Below are 14,888 nucleotides of genomic sequence, written 5' to 3' on the forward strand. Positions count from 1 at the left end.
TCGTTAGCACTAACCCCCATCCCCACCCCCACACGGTAAGGCAACTCCCATCTTTTCAAGTGCTATAATATATATTCTGCTTACTGTATTTTTCACTCCATGCATCTGATGAAGTGGGTTTTAGCCCACGAAAGCTTAAGCCCAAATAAATGTGTTAGTCTCTAAGGTGCCACAAGGACTCCTTGTTGTTTTTGCCAGGACATGTAAGGGAAGAAATAAAGCAGCCGCTGGGTCCTGCTGCACGGCCTCAACTCTGTGTTAACGAGCTTCCTGTTCTGCCTAGTGCTGTGGAGCTGGCCTGCTGTGCCTTGATGTTCCTATCCTGTAGCCTGGAGGAGATACTAGATGAACAGGTCAAGACTTGATGCCAAGTCACATGAGTTCTTGCACCCAGGGTTTCCCATAAACTTGGAAACATGGAAGTTGCTCACACCCTCTGAATGGCCTCTTTGACATTCATCACAGAGTACTCACTCACCATGGGTGGTGCCTCTGCCTGGCTGCTCTGAGGAATAGCTCTCTTCCAGGTCCAATATCTCCCCTTGCAGCCTCTCCCCCACATTCTCCTCTCTCTCACTCTGGGGTCCCTCTCTCACTCCAGGAGCTGCAACTGCCTCTTGTTGACTTGGCCAGGTCACTATGTGGTTTCCCTTTGGGAATGTAGTATCTCACTGGACCCATTGTCCAGGCAATATCACTTTGTCAATGGCTGGTAGGGGAACCCAGGCCCACCCAATATTCTGGGTCCCCAACCTTGCTACAGTCTCCCTGGGCTACTTCCTACTCCATCATCCTCCATCCAGGCTTTCTTTTCCAATCATCTCTCTTCAAGTTCTGCCCTTCACTCAAGGCCAGGCTCCTACTTTTTCTCTAGGTTCCTTCCTTCCCTCTCTAATGCACAGAAAGTAGCTGAAGATTTTCTCACTATGGCCATTTCTGGTGCCAGTTTCCTAGCTTTATACTGGGCCAGCCCTCACCTCCTCAGCTGAGCTCCATCTTCCAATCAGAGATTGCTTCCCCAACTAAATCCCTCATGTGTGGTCTATATCACTAATTAATCCTGTCTCAGGTTCCTTAACCCTTTTGGGGCTGGTGTGTGGTGAACATCAGTTCTGGTGCCCTGGCTCTCCAGATTGCTCACATGCCTTGAGGTTCATATCTCACCCCTCTGGCCCCCCCAATCACTTTACTTCATCCCACCCTGTCTCACTCATCCCTCCACCACCTGCTTTTGCTGCATCCAACTCATAAGCATGGTCCCCCTCCCACCAACCTCATTCAGCCTGTCTTCTCTCCACAGTAAATCACATTACGCATACCATGCTCTTTAGCAAGAATATGGTTAGGATCACTAATATTCACTATCCTGCCATCAGCCATCTGGCAAAGGAGGATTGTAGATTTTCCAGGCACTTATAGCTTGAAACCGTCTCTCTTCCTTATACTGGAATTCCATCTTCACACCTTAGCTCACATTCTCTAACTCACTGCAAATCTACTATGGACACCAGTGTGACCCTATGCCCCATAATCTTCATAGAGATATGCTTATGATATGAATATGGCATAACTAAGATATGTTTTATGCAGTGGGATTTAGAGAGCAGGGCCCCTTTAAATCTTTTTCCTGGGGGGGGAGGGGAGAGTGAGAAAAAAGGAGGGAAACTCCAAGGGGCTCTCTGGAGCTGGGAGAGAGAGAGAGAGGCAGCAGCCCGCAGACCCTTGCAAAGGAAGTAGCAGAGAGAACTTTCCTAAAGTCTAGGAAGGACAGGACGGCCGATCGGGGACACCCCAGGACAGAAGCAGCCCTGTGCCAGGGAGGAATTGCTTGAGAAGGACAGGCTGGATCTGGACTCATTATCACGGCTGCCCAGAGCTGTGAGTACTGGGGCTTGTGACTCTGCATTGGGAACAAGGTGGAAGGTTGCTAGATAGTTAAATGGGGAGGTGGTCACTCTGTGCCTTTGCAGAGAGTGGTAGAAGAGGGCACCGGAGGGGTTTGTTGGGGGAAAGTTCACTGGCGCTGAAGACAACCAGGAGCACCCAAGACTCACCACTGGACTGGAACTTTGCTCAGGACCCCTGAACTCTGTGTGCAGACACATTTGTGTCTGCCCTTCCAGACTGTGCTACCACTGGGCTAGTGGGGCCTTGGCTTGGATGCAACCCTGTTTTACTGCTCCCCTTATATTTCCCCTTGTTGTTTTTCTCCTCTCATCCCTCTGTAAATAAATATTTCCCTTTCTTATGTAAGCAGAGTCAGGATGAACTCTACCCTGACATCCAGTGGTAAATTATGAGGAGTGGGCAAAGGAATTTCAAGAATGTGCATTTGCATTGGTAAACCCACTCCACTTAGCATAACACACAGCAGCCTGGGATGGTTATTTTCATAGCTGTGGGATCCCCAATTTCTTTGTTATTGGGGCAGGAAGGAAAAAAAGTGCTGTCACCTTAATTATGTGAATGAGGAACTATGAGACTGCTTTATGACAGAAATGACTCAACCTACATTAAATAGTACTTGCTAGACAAGGGACATGGGTTCCAAAACCAGTGAAAGGAAGAGAGGTTGGGGACTGGTGTGTGTACCTGATGGTATAGGCCCCTTTTGAGGTCCTGGAACACCAATTGCACATCCTCCTTTCTCCACTGTTAAAGAACAGAGCTAATTTTTAATCCTTTAGGAGTTCATCTAGAGGCTGCTGACCTGAATTCACGTTGGGTTAATGTGGCACTGGGGCTCCCCTACTACAAGCTGAAACCACTAAGAGCTGAAATCACTAAAAGAGCTAAGCTTACTGAGCTGAGATCACTGAGTGGGGGAGCCTGAAGATCGATTGTTAAGCGGCTGGCAGAGTGGAGCACCCTGCAGCATGTTGGAGCAGCCCATAGAACAGTGAGCAGTGTGGAGCGGTTTGTTGGGATGGCTGACGTGGTTCACGGGTCTGCTGGAGGAACAGCACAGCTGGTGGAGTGGAGCCAGCTGCAGCAGAACTCCATGGAGAAGCAGGGCAGTCGGCCCTGGCCCACGTAAGGTGTCCCTTAACACCCTGTGTGCGCCCCCCCCCCATTTCCACCCAGGCTGGGGGGGGGGTGTAAAACTCTGCAGATAAACTTTTGAACTCTGGGGTGGCACTGACCAGAGACAGAGACTTTTGGGTTGTTGGACTTTGGGGTGATTGGACTTAAGACCCTAAGGCGGAAAGGACATTGCCAAATGTACTTGGAGGTGGGTTTTTTGCTTATGGTTTGTGTATAGTCCTGTTTGTGGTGTCTCTCCAACGTGATGCCGCATTGGTTCCCTCCTTTATTAAAAGGATTTTGCTACACTCAGACTCTGTGCTTGCGAGTGGGGAAGTAGTGCCTCCTAGAGGTGCCCGGGGGGGGGGGGTGGTAGGTAATTGTCCCAGGTCACTGGGTGGGGGCTCGAGCCGGTTTTGCATTGTGTTATTGAAACGGAACCCCTGGATACTGAACCCGGCCCTTGTTGCTGCCAACTTAGAGGGGCAGAAGGGTTACACTTATATCCATTGTACTTTTCCTGTGGGGGCGTGTGTTCACTCTGGGGGGTTTGGAACAGGTGCCCCTAGGGTGGAAGGGATTTTTCCTGATGCATTCTTGCGCATGCCTTCTCTTGGCCAGAGCTGCCTGTAGAGCAGACTCCATCTTGGCCACGAGGTCGCTAAAGTTACACAAGATGGGTCATGTGAGGTATTAGTGGAAAGGTCATGATTTACTAAATATAATTATCCTATTTGTATGCATGTATCATTTCTGTATCTGAAGTTAGGAATATTGACTATGTAACAATTACAACTTGGGGAATGCCCACCAGATAGTATGCAGTCAGCCTGGATGGGCCATTCAGGAGAACAATAGAACTCTGAAGGTGCTAATCTCCCTCCTTCCTGAAAAGTTTCCTGGGATGCTGTTTTGACACTCCAGGTTCAGATGATCATGTCACCTGGTACTGGACACCATCTTGGACTTCTAGTGTTTTTCCATTAAGGGGGGGGGTGTCAAACTGGGAAACAAGGGATTCCTGCCATATGCAAATCCTATTTAAGGCTGGGGAGTGAGTTAATCTAGGCTCTTCTCCACTGCCTCCCCACCCAAGAAGGAAGACTGCTGAAAACACCTGAAAAAACAAAGGAAGTAAGCTGGGGCAGGGGCTGAGCCCAGGTGAGAAAGGTCTAGCCTGTGAAAGGAATACCTAGAGATTTAAACTGGGAGCAGTGCAGTTTACCTTCAAGAAACTCTACAACCTGCATAAAACAACATTTAGGGTGAGAATTTGCTACTATTAACCAGTTAATTTAGTGTATCAAGCTTAGTTTGTGTGGGTTTTGTTTTATTTGCTCAGTAATCTGTTTTGATCTGTTTATCCCTTATATTCACTTAAATTTTATCCTTTGTAATTAATAAACTTGTTTTGTTTTCTAAAACCCAGTTTGTTCAATTCATAACTGGCTGGGGGGGGGGCGGTTGGGCAAAAAGCTGTGCATATCTTCCTCCACACTGAGGGAGGGACCGAATTTCATGAGCTTATGCTGTACAGTTTTCTGTGCTGCACAAGACAATACAATTTTGGGTTTACTCTCCAGAGGGAGTGTGGACTTGACTGCTGGGCAGTTTCCTAGCTGAGTCTTCCCATGCAAAGCTGATTGCAGACTCTGTGCGATTCCAAAGCTTGGTGTGTCCCTAACTGCATGTGTGCTGGAGGAGGCTGGAGATCCTGGCTCGGCAAAACAGTGTAAGGGAACTCAGGCTGGTGGAGCAGGCGGGCCCTGGAAGGGGGGTCCAACCTGTCACAACCGGGATCCTCTGTGACAGCCTATACCATTATGTTCACCACTTTTACAAGACTGATCAATTTTGTACAATGTATACAACACTGTATATGAAGTTACAAGATTGTTACTGAAATATACTGTAATTCTGGGTTACACCCACAAATCAGCTTTTCAGAGACAAAGATAACACCTGGCTGGGGCCAGTGTGAACGACTACCACCTGCTTAAGCAGCCAATCTCCAGCAGAGGGAAGAGGTGAAGAAGACATTTACATTTCATCACAGGGATGGTTCAAACCTCAGCTCCAGTTGCCTGCACCCAGTTGGGGATAATCCTTAAAGAGGGGAAAGGGCTATAATAATAAAACTCCCCAACTCACCTCTCCTCCTCCCATCAATGAATACCTGAAGATACTGAACTAAGGGTGTGTGTGTCCTGAACTGAAAGGAAACCCAGCCTGTGAAATGTACTGCAGCGTGTGATGAGGCAAATCTTCACTTTGAATTTTGTTAGTTTGTTAAGTTAGCCATTAGCTTGCATTTTGCTCTTATTTTCTTTTTGTAACCAATCCTGACTTTTATGCATCATAACTTGTAATCACTTAAGTTTATTAACTACAACAAATAGATTTTATCTAATTGTTTTATATTAGCCAGTGTGTTTGCAGTAGAGTGTGTAGGGAAACTCCATCTGGGATAACAAGGCTGGTGCATTATCATTTTCCTTTGATGAAATGAGAGACTTTCTATGAGCTTGCATTGTTCAGCAGTGTGCTGGACAGTACAAGATGCACATTGCTAGGGGGACAAGGTTGGGACTAGGAATTCATGGGTGTGGCACTGTATATAATTCATGAGTGACTACTCAGAGTGCTCATGTATTTAGCTGGGAGTGAATCTGCATGCTGAAGGCAGTGTAAGCAGGCCAGGCGTTGATGTTCTGATCACAAAACAGTGTAAAAGGCATCCCAGCCTAGAGAGTTAAAGGGACACTGTTGTTCAACATTCCAGACTGTATCCTGGGTAGTGTCATACACCCTAAGCAGGTGACCCCACAAGCTCTTTGCCAGCCCACCAATGTCCAGGACAATATGACTGCACATGAGGATGTTACAGCACTTGGAAAAAAGACTGCTTTAAACAGAAACTGCTTCTCAGTTGGTGCAGCTAAAGTGCCATTCTGTAACATTCTCTTGCTGATGCCACATAAAAGCAAAATCCTTCTGTAACTCTTCTGCCAGGTTGTTTTGGCAGCAACAAGGGATGGGCTCCATGTCTAGGGGTTTCTCTTAACATTACAAAACCGAACCACCTCAAACCCCCACCCGAAAATCTGGAAAAAGTAAAAACCTCCCCTGACTACCTCTATGGATGTGTCTACTCTGAAATTAAAAACTCATAGCTAGCCCGTGCCAGTTGACTCAGGCTCACAGGGCTCAGGCTAAGGGTCTGTTGAATTATGGTGTAGATGGTCAGTCTTGGGCTGGAGCCCACACTCTAGGACTCAGAGGTGTAAAGGTTCCAGAGCTCAGGCTGCAGCCTGAGCTGGACCATCTACACCACAATTAACAGTCCCTTAGCCCAAGCCTGAGTCAGCTGGCATGGGCCAGCCACAGGTGTTTAACTGCAGTGTAGACAAATCCTAAAAGGTAATACTTCCCCATTCGCAAGCACTGAGTCTATATAACAAAGAGAGAACTTTTATCAAAGGGGAGAGGGAACAAAGCATTCATTTACAGGAACAATGACTCAAAAGCATGCAAACACTAAATAAAAACTCCAACCAAAGTATCCCGGGCAGTAGTCCTTTGCCTCACCTTGAAATTTTGAATGTCCAGTGGACAAATGTCCCTTTAACATGCCACTTCTTCTTTCCTCCTGCTGCACACTGTTTACAGTCTGATGTCCAAGGTCAGCAAAGTCCTGGAGATCAGGGGTGAATTCAGGGGATTCACCTCCAGCTTCTGAGAAGAATGTGAGTGATGCCTCTGCCACTGCCTCTTTGTTGCTGCTGCCACTTCTTGCTGCTCTTTGCTCTGGCAGCTACTGCTGCTTGCCATAGTTGCTGCTGCCTCTGCTGTTCCAACTGCTTCTGTACTCTTGTGTCCTTGGTCCTACAGCCCACAACCACCTAGCCCAGCTAGTAGTGACACCTTTGGTGCTGGTGCTGTGGTGTCTCTCATTACGCTGCCTTTATCCACCATGCTGTGTTCTGAGGTTCCACCACCTAGCCCACTTTTCAGTGATTTCAGCTCAAGTGACTTCACTGGGTATGGAGAAACCTCACTGCCACTGCATCCTCTATGCTGTCTTTTACTGAAACACTGTCCCCACACAGGTCTAAGGATCAGACTCCTAGACCAGCCTATCAATGATTTCAGCTCTAGTGATCACTGGGAAGAAACAAAGACTCTCAATTAAGTCTAGTAAGTTCTGTCTTTAAACACAAGAGTCAAATGACACCTAGGACATTTTAAACAGAATTCTCACCACCGGGGAGAAACACCTGTTCTTACCCTCTCCGTCTTCCACTTGCATTTGGCATCACTATCCCAAGCTTAGTGAGTAAGGTTCACATTATGTGGACCCCTCCAATTAGGGCATGTTATTTACAGTTCTGATGCCCTTTAGTCACACAGTAAGGATGCCAGCATCTCATTACCCTTGCATCCAAGACTTCAGTGATTTTAATCCCCAAACAGTCAAACTGGATCACTGTAACATAAGAACGGCCATACTGGGTCAGACTAGTGATCCATCTCCCCAGAATCCTGTCTTCCGACAGTGGCCAATGCCCAGTGCTTCAAAAGGAATAAACAGAACAGGGCAATCATCAAGTGATTCATCCCCTGCCATCCAGTCCTAGCATCGGACAGTCAGAGGCCTAGGGACACCTAGAGCATGGGGTGGCATCCCTGACCATCTAACAGCCATTGATGTTAGATCCTTTGATAAGGTCCTCCAGGAACTTATCTAATTTTTTTAATCCAATTATAGTTTTGGCCTTCACAACATCCCCTGGCAATGAGTTCTGGTCAGGGTACTTTGTGAAAAAAGTACTTTTGTTTGTTTTAAATCTGCTGCCTAATAATTTCATTGAGTGACCCTCTGGTTCTTGTTATATGAAGGGGTAAATACCACTTCCTTATTCACTTTCTCTACACCATTTATGATTTTATAGACTCATATCTTCCCTTAATCACTTTTTTGAACTAAATGATCCCCAGCCTTTTTAATCTATGCTCACATGGAAGCTGTTCCATACCCCTAGTAATTTTTGTTGCCCTTCTCTGCATCTTTTCCATTTTTTGAGATGAGGGAACCAAAACTGCACACAGTATTCAAGATGTGGGCGTACCATGGATTTATACAGTGGCATTATGATATTTACCATCTTATCTATCCCTTTCCTAATGGTTTCTAACATTGTTAGCTTTTCTGACTGCTGTTGCACATTGAGTGGATGTTTTCAAAGAACTATCCACAATGACTACAAGATCTCTTTCCTGAGCAGTAACAGCTAATTTAGATCCCATCATTTGTATGTATAGTTGGGATAATATTTACCAATATGCATTACTTTGCATTTACCAACACTGAATTTCATCTGCCATTTTGTTGCCCAGAGACCCAGTTTTGTGAGATCCCTTTGTAATTCTTTGCAGTCTGCTTTGAACTTAACTATCTTGAGTAACTTTGTATCATCTGCAAAGTTTGTCATCTCACATATGTTGAAAAGCACTAGTTCCAATACAGATCCCTGGGGGACTCTGCTATTTACCTCTCTCCATTCTGAAAACTGACCATTTATTCCTACCTTTTGTTTCTTGTCTTTTAACCAGTTACTGATCCAGGAGAGGGCCTTCCCTCTTATCCCCTGACTGTTTACTTTGCTCAAGAGACTTTGATGAGAGAACTTATAAAGGCTTTCTGAAAGCCCATGTACACTATATCACCCTTGTCCACATGTTTGTTGACCGCCTCAAAGAATTCTAATAGATTGGTGAGGAATGATTTCCCTTTACAAAAGCCATGTTGACTCTTCCTCAATAAAACATGTTCATCTGTGTATTTGATAATTCTGTTTTTTACTACAGTTTCAAGCAATTTGCCTGGTACTGAAGTTAGGCTTATCGGCTTCTAATGGTCAGGATTGTCTCTGGAGCCTTTTTAAAAAACTGGCATCACATTAGCTATCCCTTAAGTGGTAGGTTACATAGCACCATTAGTAGTTCTGCAAATTTCATATTTGAATAACAGTCAAGAATGATCATTTTGGCAAAGTAGGTGTGTCTATGCAAATAATGTCTGCTCATTACATCTTTTCCTCCAGATTGTCAACAGATGGCAGGAGAGAGCTCAGTTGGATCACCAACTTACTGAAATGGGTATAGCCTAAATTCCCTCTAAGTTGCGCAGTTGCGCAGCAGCCAATTAACTGCCACACAAGTGCTCAGGCTGCGGAGGGGAGAGATGCCTCTCCCACAGCCCCAGAGAAGAGAGGCGTCTCTCCCCCCAGCCCAGGTGCTGCTGTGGGGAAAGAGAGCTTGGGGGAGTTTTCTTCCCCCACTATAGACCCGGGGAAGCCTGGCACCACAAACCCCTCATCCCCAGCTCCACCCCATAGCCCTCACCCCCAACTCTCTGCCCCCTCCCACACTCCAAACCCCTTAGCCCCACCCGCACCACATGAATTTTGTTGTGTGACATCACTTCCATATTGGTGCATATAATAAAATTCATTCTGCACATGCATGGGAAAAATTAGAGGGAATGCTGGGTGTAGCAGCATCTTCTGAGTGAAGAAAACTAAACAAGAAACATCAACAAATGTAATCCAGTTGTATGGGGGGCAGGCAAACACTGATACGCAATCTGCAGCCAACAATTCACTTGCCTTCTTTAGATATCATAGAATTATAGACCTGGAAGGGACCTTGAAAGGTCATCAAGTCCAGACCTCTGCAATGAGGCACAACCAAGTAAACGAGGCAGACCATCCTTGACAGGTGTATGTCCATCCTGTTCTTAAAAACCTCCAGAGACAGGGATTCCACAAGCTCTCTTGGAAACCTAATTCCCAAGCTTAACTACCCTTACAATTAGAAAGATTTTCCTAACAGCTAGCCTAAATTTCATTGCTGCAGATTAAGCCCCTTTCTTCTTGTCCTGGACAAGGAGAACAACTGATTACCATCCTGTTCATAACAGTCCTTAACCTATTTGAAGATTGTTATCAGGTTCCCCTCAGTTGTCTTTTCCAAGACTAAAAATGCCCAGTTTTTTAACTTTTCCCCGTAAGTCAAGTTTTCTAAACCGTTTATCATTTTTTGTTTCTCTTCTCTGGACTCTCGAATTTGGTCAAATCTTTCCTAAAGTGTGGCACCCAGAATTTGACACAATACCAGTTGAGGCCTCATTGGTGCTGAATAGAGTGGAACAATTACCTCCCAGATCTTAACTACAACGTTCCTATTAATACAACCCAGAGTGATATTAGCCTTTTTTGCAAGTGCATCACACTGTTGACTCGTACTCAATTTGTGATCCGCACTATCCACCCCAGATCCTTTTCAGCAGTACTACTGACTAGCCAGTTATTCCCCATTTTGAAGTTGTGTTTTTGATTTTTTTCTTCCTCAGTGTAGTACTTTGCATTTGTCTATATTAATTGTATCTTGTTGATTTCAGACCAATTCTCTAATTTATCAAGATCCTTTGGAATTCTAATCGGCTTGTTACCTGGGGCTCTTTCAACCCAAAGCTCTTGGTAACTTTTACTCTGTGCAAGGTGGTGTCAGGAAATAAATCAAGAGAGACATGGCCGTCCGACCGATAGATGGCTGGCACAAACAGGACAACACAAGAGTGCTTTCACTTAAAGCTAAACTTTACTTAGTCTCAAGCACTCACACACGTCCGCAACAAGTTAGTAAAACACCCCCAACCTTTGATAATTACCAAAGCTGAGTGTGGCTCTCGAGTGACACAGCAGCAGGCTTCTGGTGGCCAAATCTTCTGTCTGCTGGTGGGGACCGCAAGATGTATCCACAGAGAGAGTCCAAAAAGAGTCCCCAAACGAATCCAACTATCTCAAACTTTTCCCCCTTATTTATACATTAGTAATAGAATGACATGTCCCTTAAGGAAAACTTGTTAAGTAAGCAGTTTCAAGGGTCAAGCAAGAGGTTCCTTCGGGTGTGGGTTTTTCCAGAGTTTGCAGCCTTGAGACCCCAATAGACATTCCTTGGGCACATCCTGTTCTTTTAAAATGCACATATCAGCAACTTCAACTCCGTTCTTATCAGGAAGGGCACGGGGTCAAGCTGCCCTTTCTGTGGCACCTCAAACCCCCTCCCCTCCTGCCTTGGTCAACCTGAGACTGCTTAATAGGTTGCTTTAACAATAAGCTGTAGTGGTTTCAGGCACTTTACTGGTTGTCCTCCAAAGTTCTAGTAACCCCTCCCACAAATTGGTGTCTTCCACAAATGTTATATGCCTACTCTCCCTTCCATATCGAAGTCACTAATGAACATATTGATTCGTGAGGTTCCTCAGGGGTCAGTTCTGGGGCCATTACTAGATATGTCCTCCCAGTTGGGCAGTGAACCATTGATAGCTACTTTTTGAGTATGGCCTTTCAATCAGTTGTGCACTCATCTTACAGTAATTTCAACTAAACCACATTTCCCAAGTTTGCTTAAGAGAATTTCATGTGGGATTGTGCAAAAGCCTTACTAAAAATCAAGATATACAATGTCTACAGATTTCCCCGCTCCACTAGGCCAGTAACTCTGTCAAAGGAGGAAATTAGGTTGGTTGGCATGATTTATTCTTGATAAATCCATGCTGGCTATTCCTTATAACTTTACTATAACTATCAGCTAACCAGGTGGTTACAAATGGATTATTTAATAATTTGTTTCAGTATCTTTCCAAATATAAAAGTTAGGCTGACTGGTTTATAATTCCCTGGGTCTTCTTTGTTCCCCCTTTAAAGACAGGTATAATATTTGGCCTTCTCCAGTCCTCTGGGACCTCATCTGTCTTCCATGAATTCTTGAAGATAATAACTAACAGTTCCAAAATTGCTTCAGCTAGTTCCTTGAGTAATCTAAGAAAAATTTAATCAGGCCCTGCTGACTTGAATACATCTAACTTATCTAAATATTCTTTAACCTGTTCTTTCTCTATTTTGGCTTGCATTCCTTCTCTCTTGTTGTTAATATTAATTGAATCATAGAATCATAGAAGATTAGGGTTGGAAGAGACCTCAGGAGGTCATCTAGTCCAACCCATGCTCAAAGCAGGACCAACACCAACTAAATCATCCCAGCTAGGGCTTTGTCAAGCTGGGCCTTAAAAACCTCTAAGGATGGAGATTCCACCACCTCCCTAGGTAACCAATTCCAGTGCTTGGAATTCTAATCAGGTTGTTACCCGCGGCTCTTTCAACCCAAAGCTCTTGGTAACTTTTACTCTGTGCAAGGTGGTGTCAGGAAATAAATCAAGGGAGACATGGCCGTCCGACCGATAGATGGCTGGCAGTGAAAGTGTTTCCTAATATCCAGCCTAGACCTCCCCCACTGCTACTTGAGACCATTGTTCCTTGTTCTGTTATCACAGAGAACAGCCAAGCTCCATCCTCTCTGAAACCTCCCTTCAGGTAGTTGAAGACTGCTATCAAATCCTCCTCAACCTCTCCTCATAAGTCATGTGCCACAGTCCCCTAATCACTGCCCTCTGCTGGACTCTCTCCAAACTGTCTACATCCTTTCTGTAGTGGGGGAGCCCAAAACTGGATGCAAAACTCCAGATGTGGCTTCATCAGTGCCGAATAGAGGGGAATAATCACTTCCCTCGATCTGCTGGCAACGTTCCTACTAATACAGCCCAATGTGCTGTTAGCCTCCTTGGCAACAAGGGCACACTGACTCATATCCAGCTTCTCATCCACTGTAATTCCCAGGTACTCTTCTGCAGAACTGCTGCTTAGCCAGTCGGTCCCCAGCCTGTAGCAGTGCCTGGAATTCTTCCGTCCTAAGTGCAGGACTCTGCACTTGTCCTTGTTGAACCACATCAGATTTCTTTTGGCCCAATCCTCCAATTTGTCTAGGTCACTCTGGACCCTATCCCTATCCCTCCAGCATATCTACCTCTCCCCCCAGCTTACAGTCATCCGTAAACTTGCTGAGGGTGCAATCTAGCCCATCATCCAGATCATTAATGAAGATGTTGAACAAAACTGGCCCCAGGACTAACCTCTGGGGAACTCCGCTTGATATCGGCTGCCAACTAGACATCGTGCCGTTAATCACTATCCATTGAGCACAACAATCTAGCTAGCTTTCTATCCACCTTACAGTCCAGGGATTCAGAGTAGCAGCCGTGTTAGTCTGTATCCACAAAAAAAAAACAGGAGTACTTGTGGCACCTTAAAGACTAACAAATTTATTTAAGCATGAGCTTTCGTGAGCTCATGAAAGCTCATGCTTAAATAAATTTGTTAGTCCAGGGATTGGCAACCTTTGGCCCGTGGCCTGCCAAGGTAAGCACCCTGGTGGGCCAGTTTGTTTACCTGCCGCCTCTGCAGGTTCAGTCAATTGCAACTCCCACTGGCTGCAGTTTGCCGCTCCGGGTCAACGGGGCTGCGGGAAGCGGCGCGGGCCGAGCATTGTGCTGGCCACGACTTTCTGCCACCCCATTGGCCTGCAACGGCAAACTGCGGCCAGTGGGAGCCACGATCGGCTGAACCTGCAGACACAGCAGGTAAACAAACCTGCCAGGGCCGTGGGCCAAAGGTTGCCGATCTTTGTTATAGTCCAATCCGTACATCTTTAACTTGCTGGCAAGAATACTGTGGGAGACTGTATGAAAAGTTTTGCTAAAGTAAAGGTATATCACATCCACCGCTTTACCCATATCCACAGAGCCACTTATCTCACCACAGAAGGCAATAGGTTGGTCAGGCATGACTTGCCCTTGGCCAATGGTTCTGCAATCATATCAGCCAACTCCTTCAACACCCTAAGATGCATTGCATCCGGCTCCATAGACTTGTGCATGTCCAGCTTTTCTAAATAGTCCTTAACCTGTTCTTTTACCACTGAGAGCTGTTCACCTCCTCCCCATACTGTACTGCCCAGTGCAGCAGTCTGGGAGCTGACCTTATCTGTGAAAACCAAGGCAAAAAAACCATTGAGTACATTAGCTTTTTCCACATCATTTGTCACTAGGTTGCCTCCCCCATTCAGTAAGGGTCCCACTTTCCCTTTCTTGTTGCTAACATACCTGTAGAAACCCTCGTTACCCTACACATATCTAGCTAGCTGCAATTGCAATTGTGCTTTGGCATTCCTGATTGCTCAAGCAATATTTTTATACTCCTCCCTAGTCATCTGTCCAAGTTTCCACTTCTTGTAAGTTTCCTTTTTGTATTTAGGCTCACTGAAGATTTCTCTGTTAAGCCAAGCTGGTTGCTTGCCATATTTTACTATTCTTTCTGCACATCAGGAGGATTTGGCTCCTGCATCCTCAATAAGGCTTCTTTAAAATACAGCCAGCTCTCCTGAACTGCTTTCCCCTTCATGTTATTCTCCCAGGGGATCCTGCCCATCAGTTCCCTGAGGGAGTCAAAGTCTGCTTTTCTGAAGTCCAGAGTCTGTATTCTACTGCTCTCCTTTCTTCCTTTTGTCAGGATCCTGAACTCAACCATCTCATGGTCACTGCCTCCCAGCTTCCCACCCACTTTTGCTTCCCCTACTAATTCTTCCCTGTTTGTGAGCAGCAAGTCAAGAAGAGCTCTGCCCCTATTTGGTTCCTCCAGCATTTGCACCAGGAAATTGTCCCCTATACTTCCTGGATTGTCTGTGCACTGCTGTATTGCTCTCCCAGCAGATATCGGGGTGACTGAAGTCCTCTATGAGAGCCAGGACCTGTGTTCTAGAAACTTCTGTTTGTGTCCAAAGCCTCATCCCACCAGGACATCACCCATGTTGCTCTCACCTCTAAACTTAACCCCAAAACTGTCAACAAGCTTTCCTCCAGTTTCATACTGGAGCTCTGAGCAATCATATTGCGCTCTTACATATAG

The sequence above is a fragment of the Mauremys reevesii genome, linkage group 8 (genome assembly GCF_016161935.1).
Source record: "Mauremys reevesii isolate NIE-2019 linkage group 8, ASM1616193v1, whole genome shotgun sequence".
Lineage (NCBI taxonomy): Eukaryota > Metazoa > Chordata > Testudines > Geoemydidae > Mauremys > Mauremys reevesii.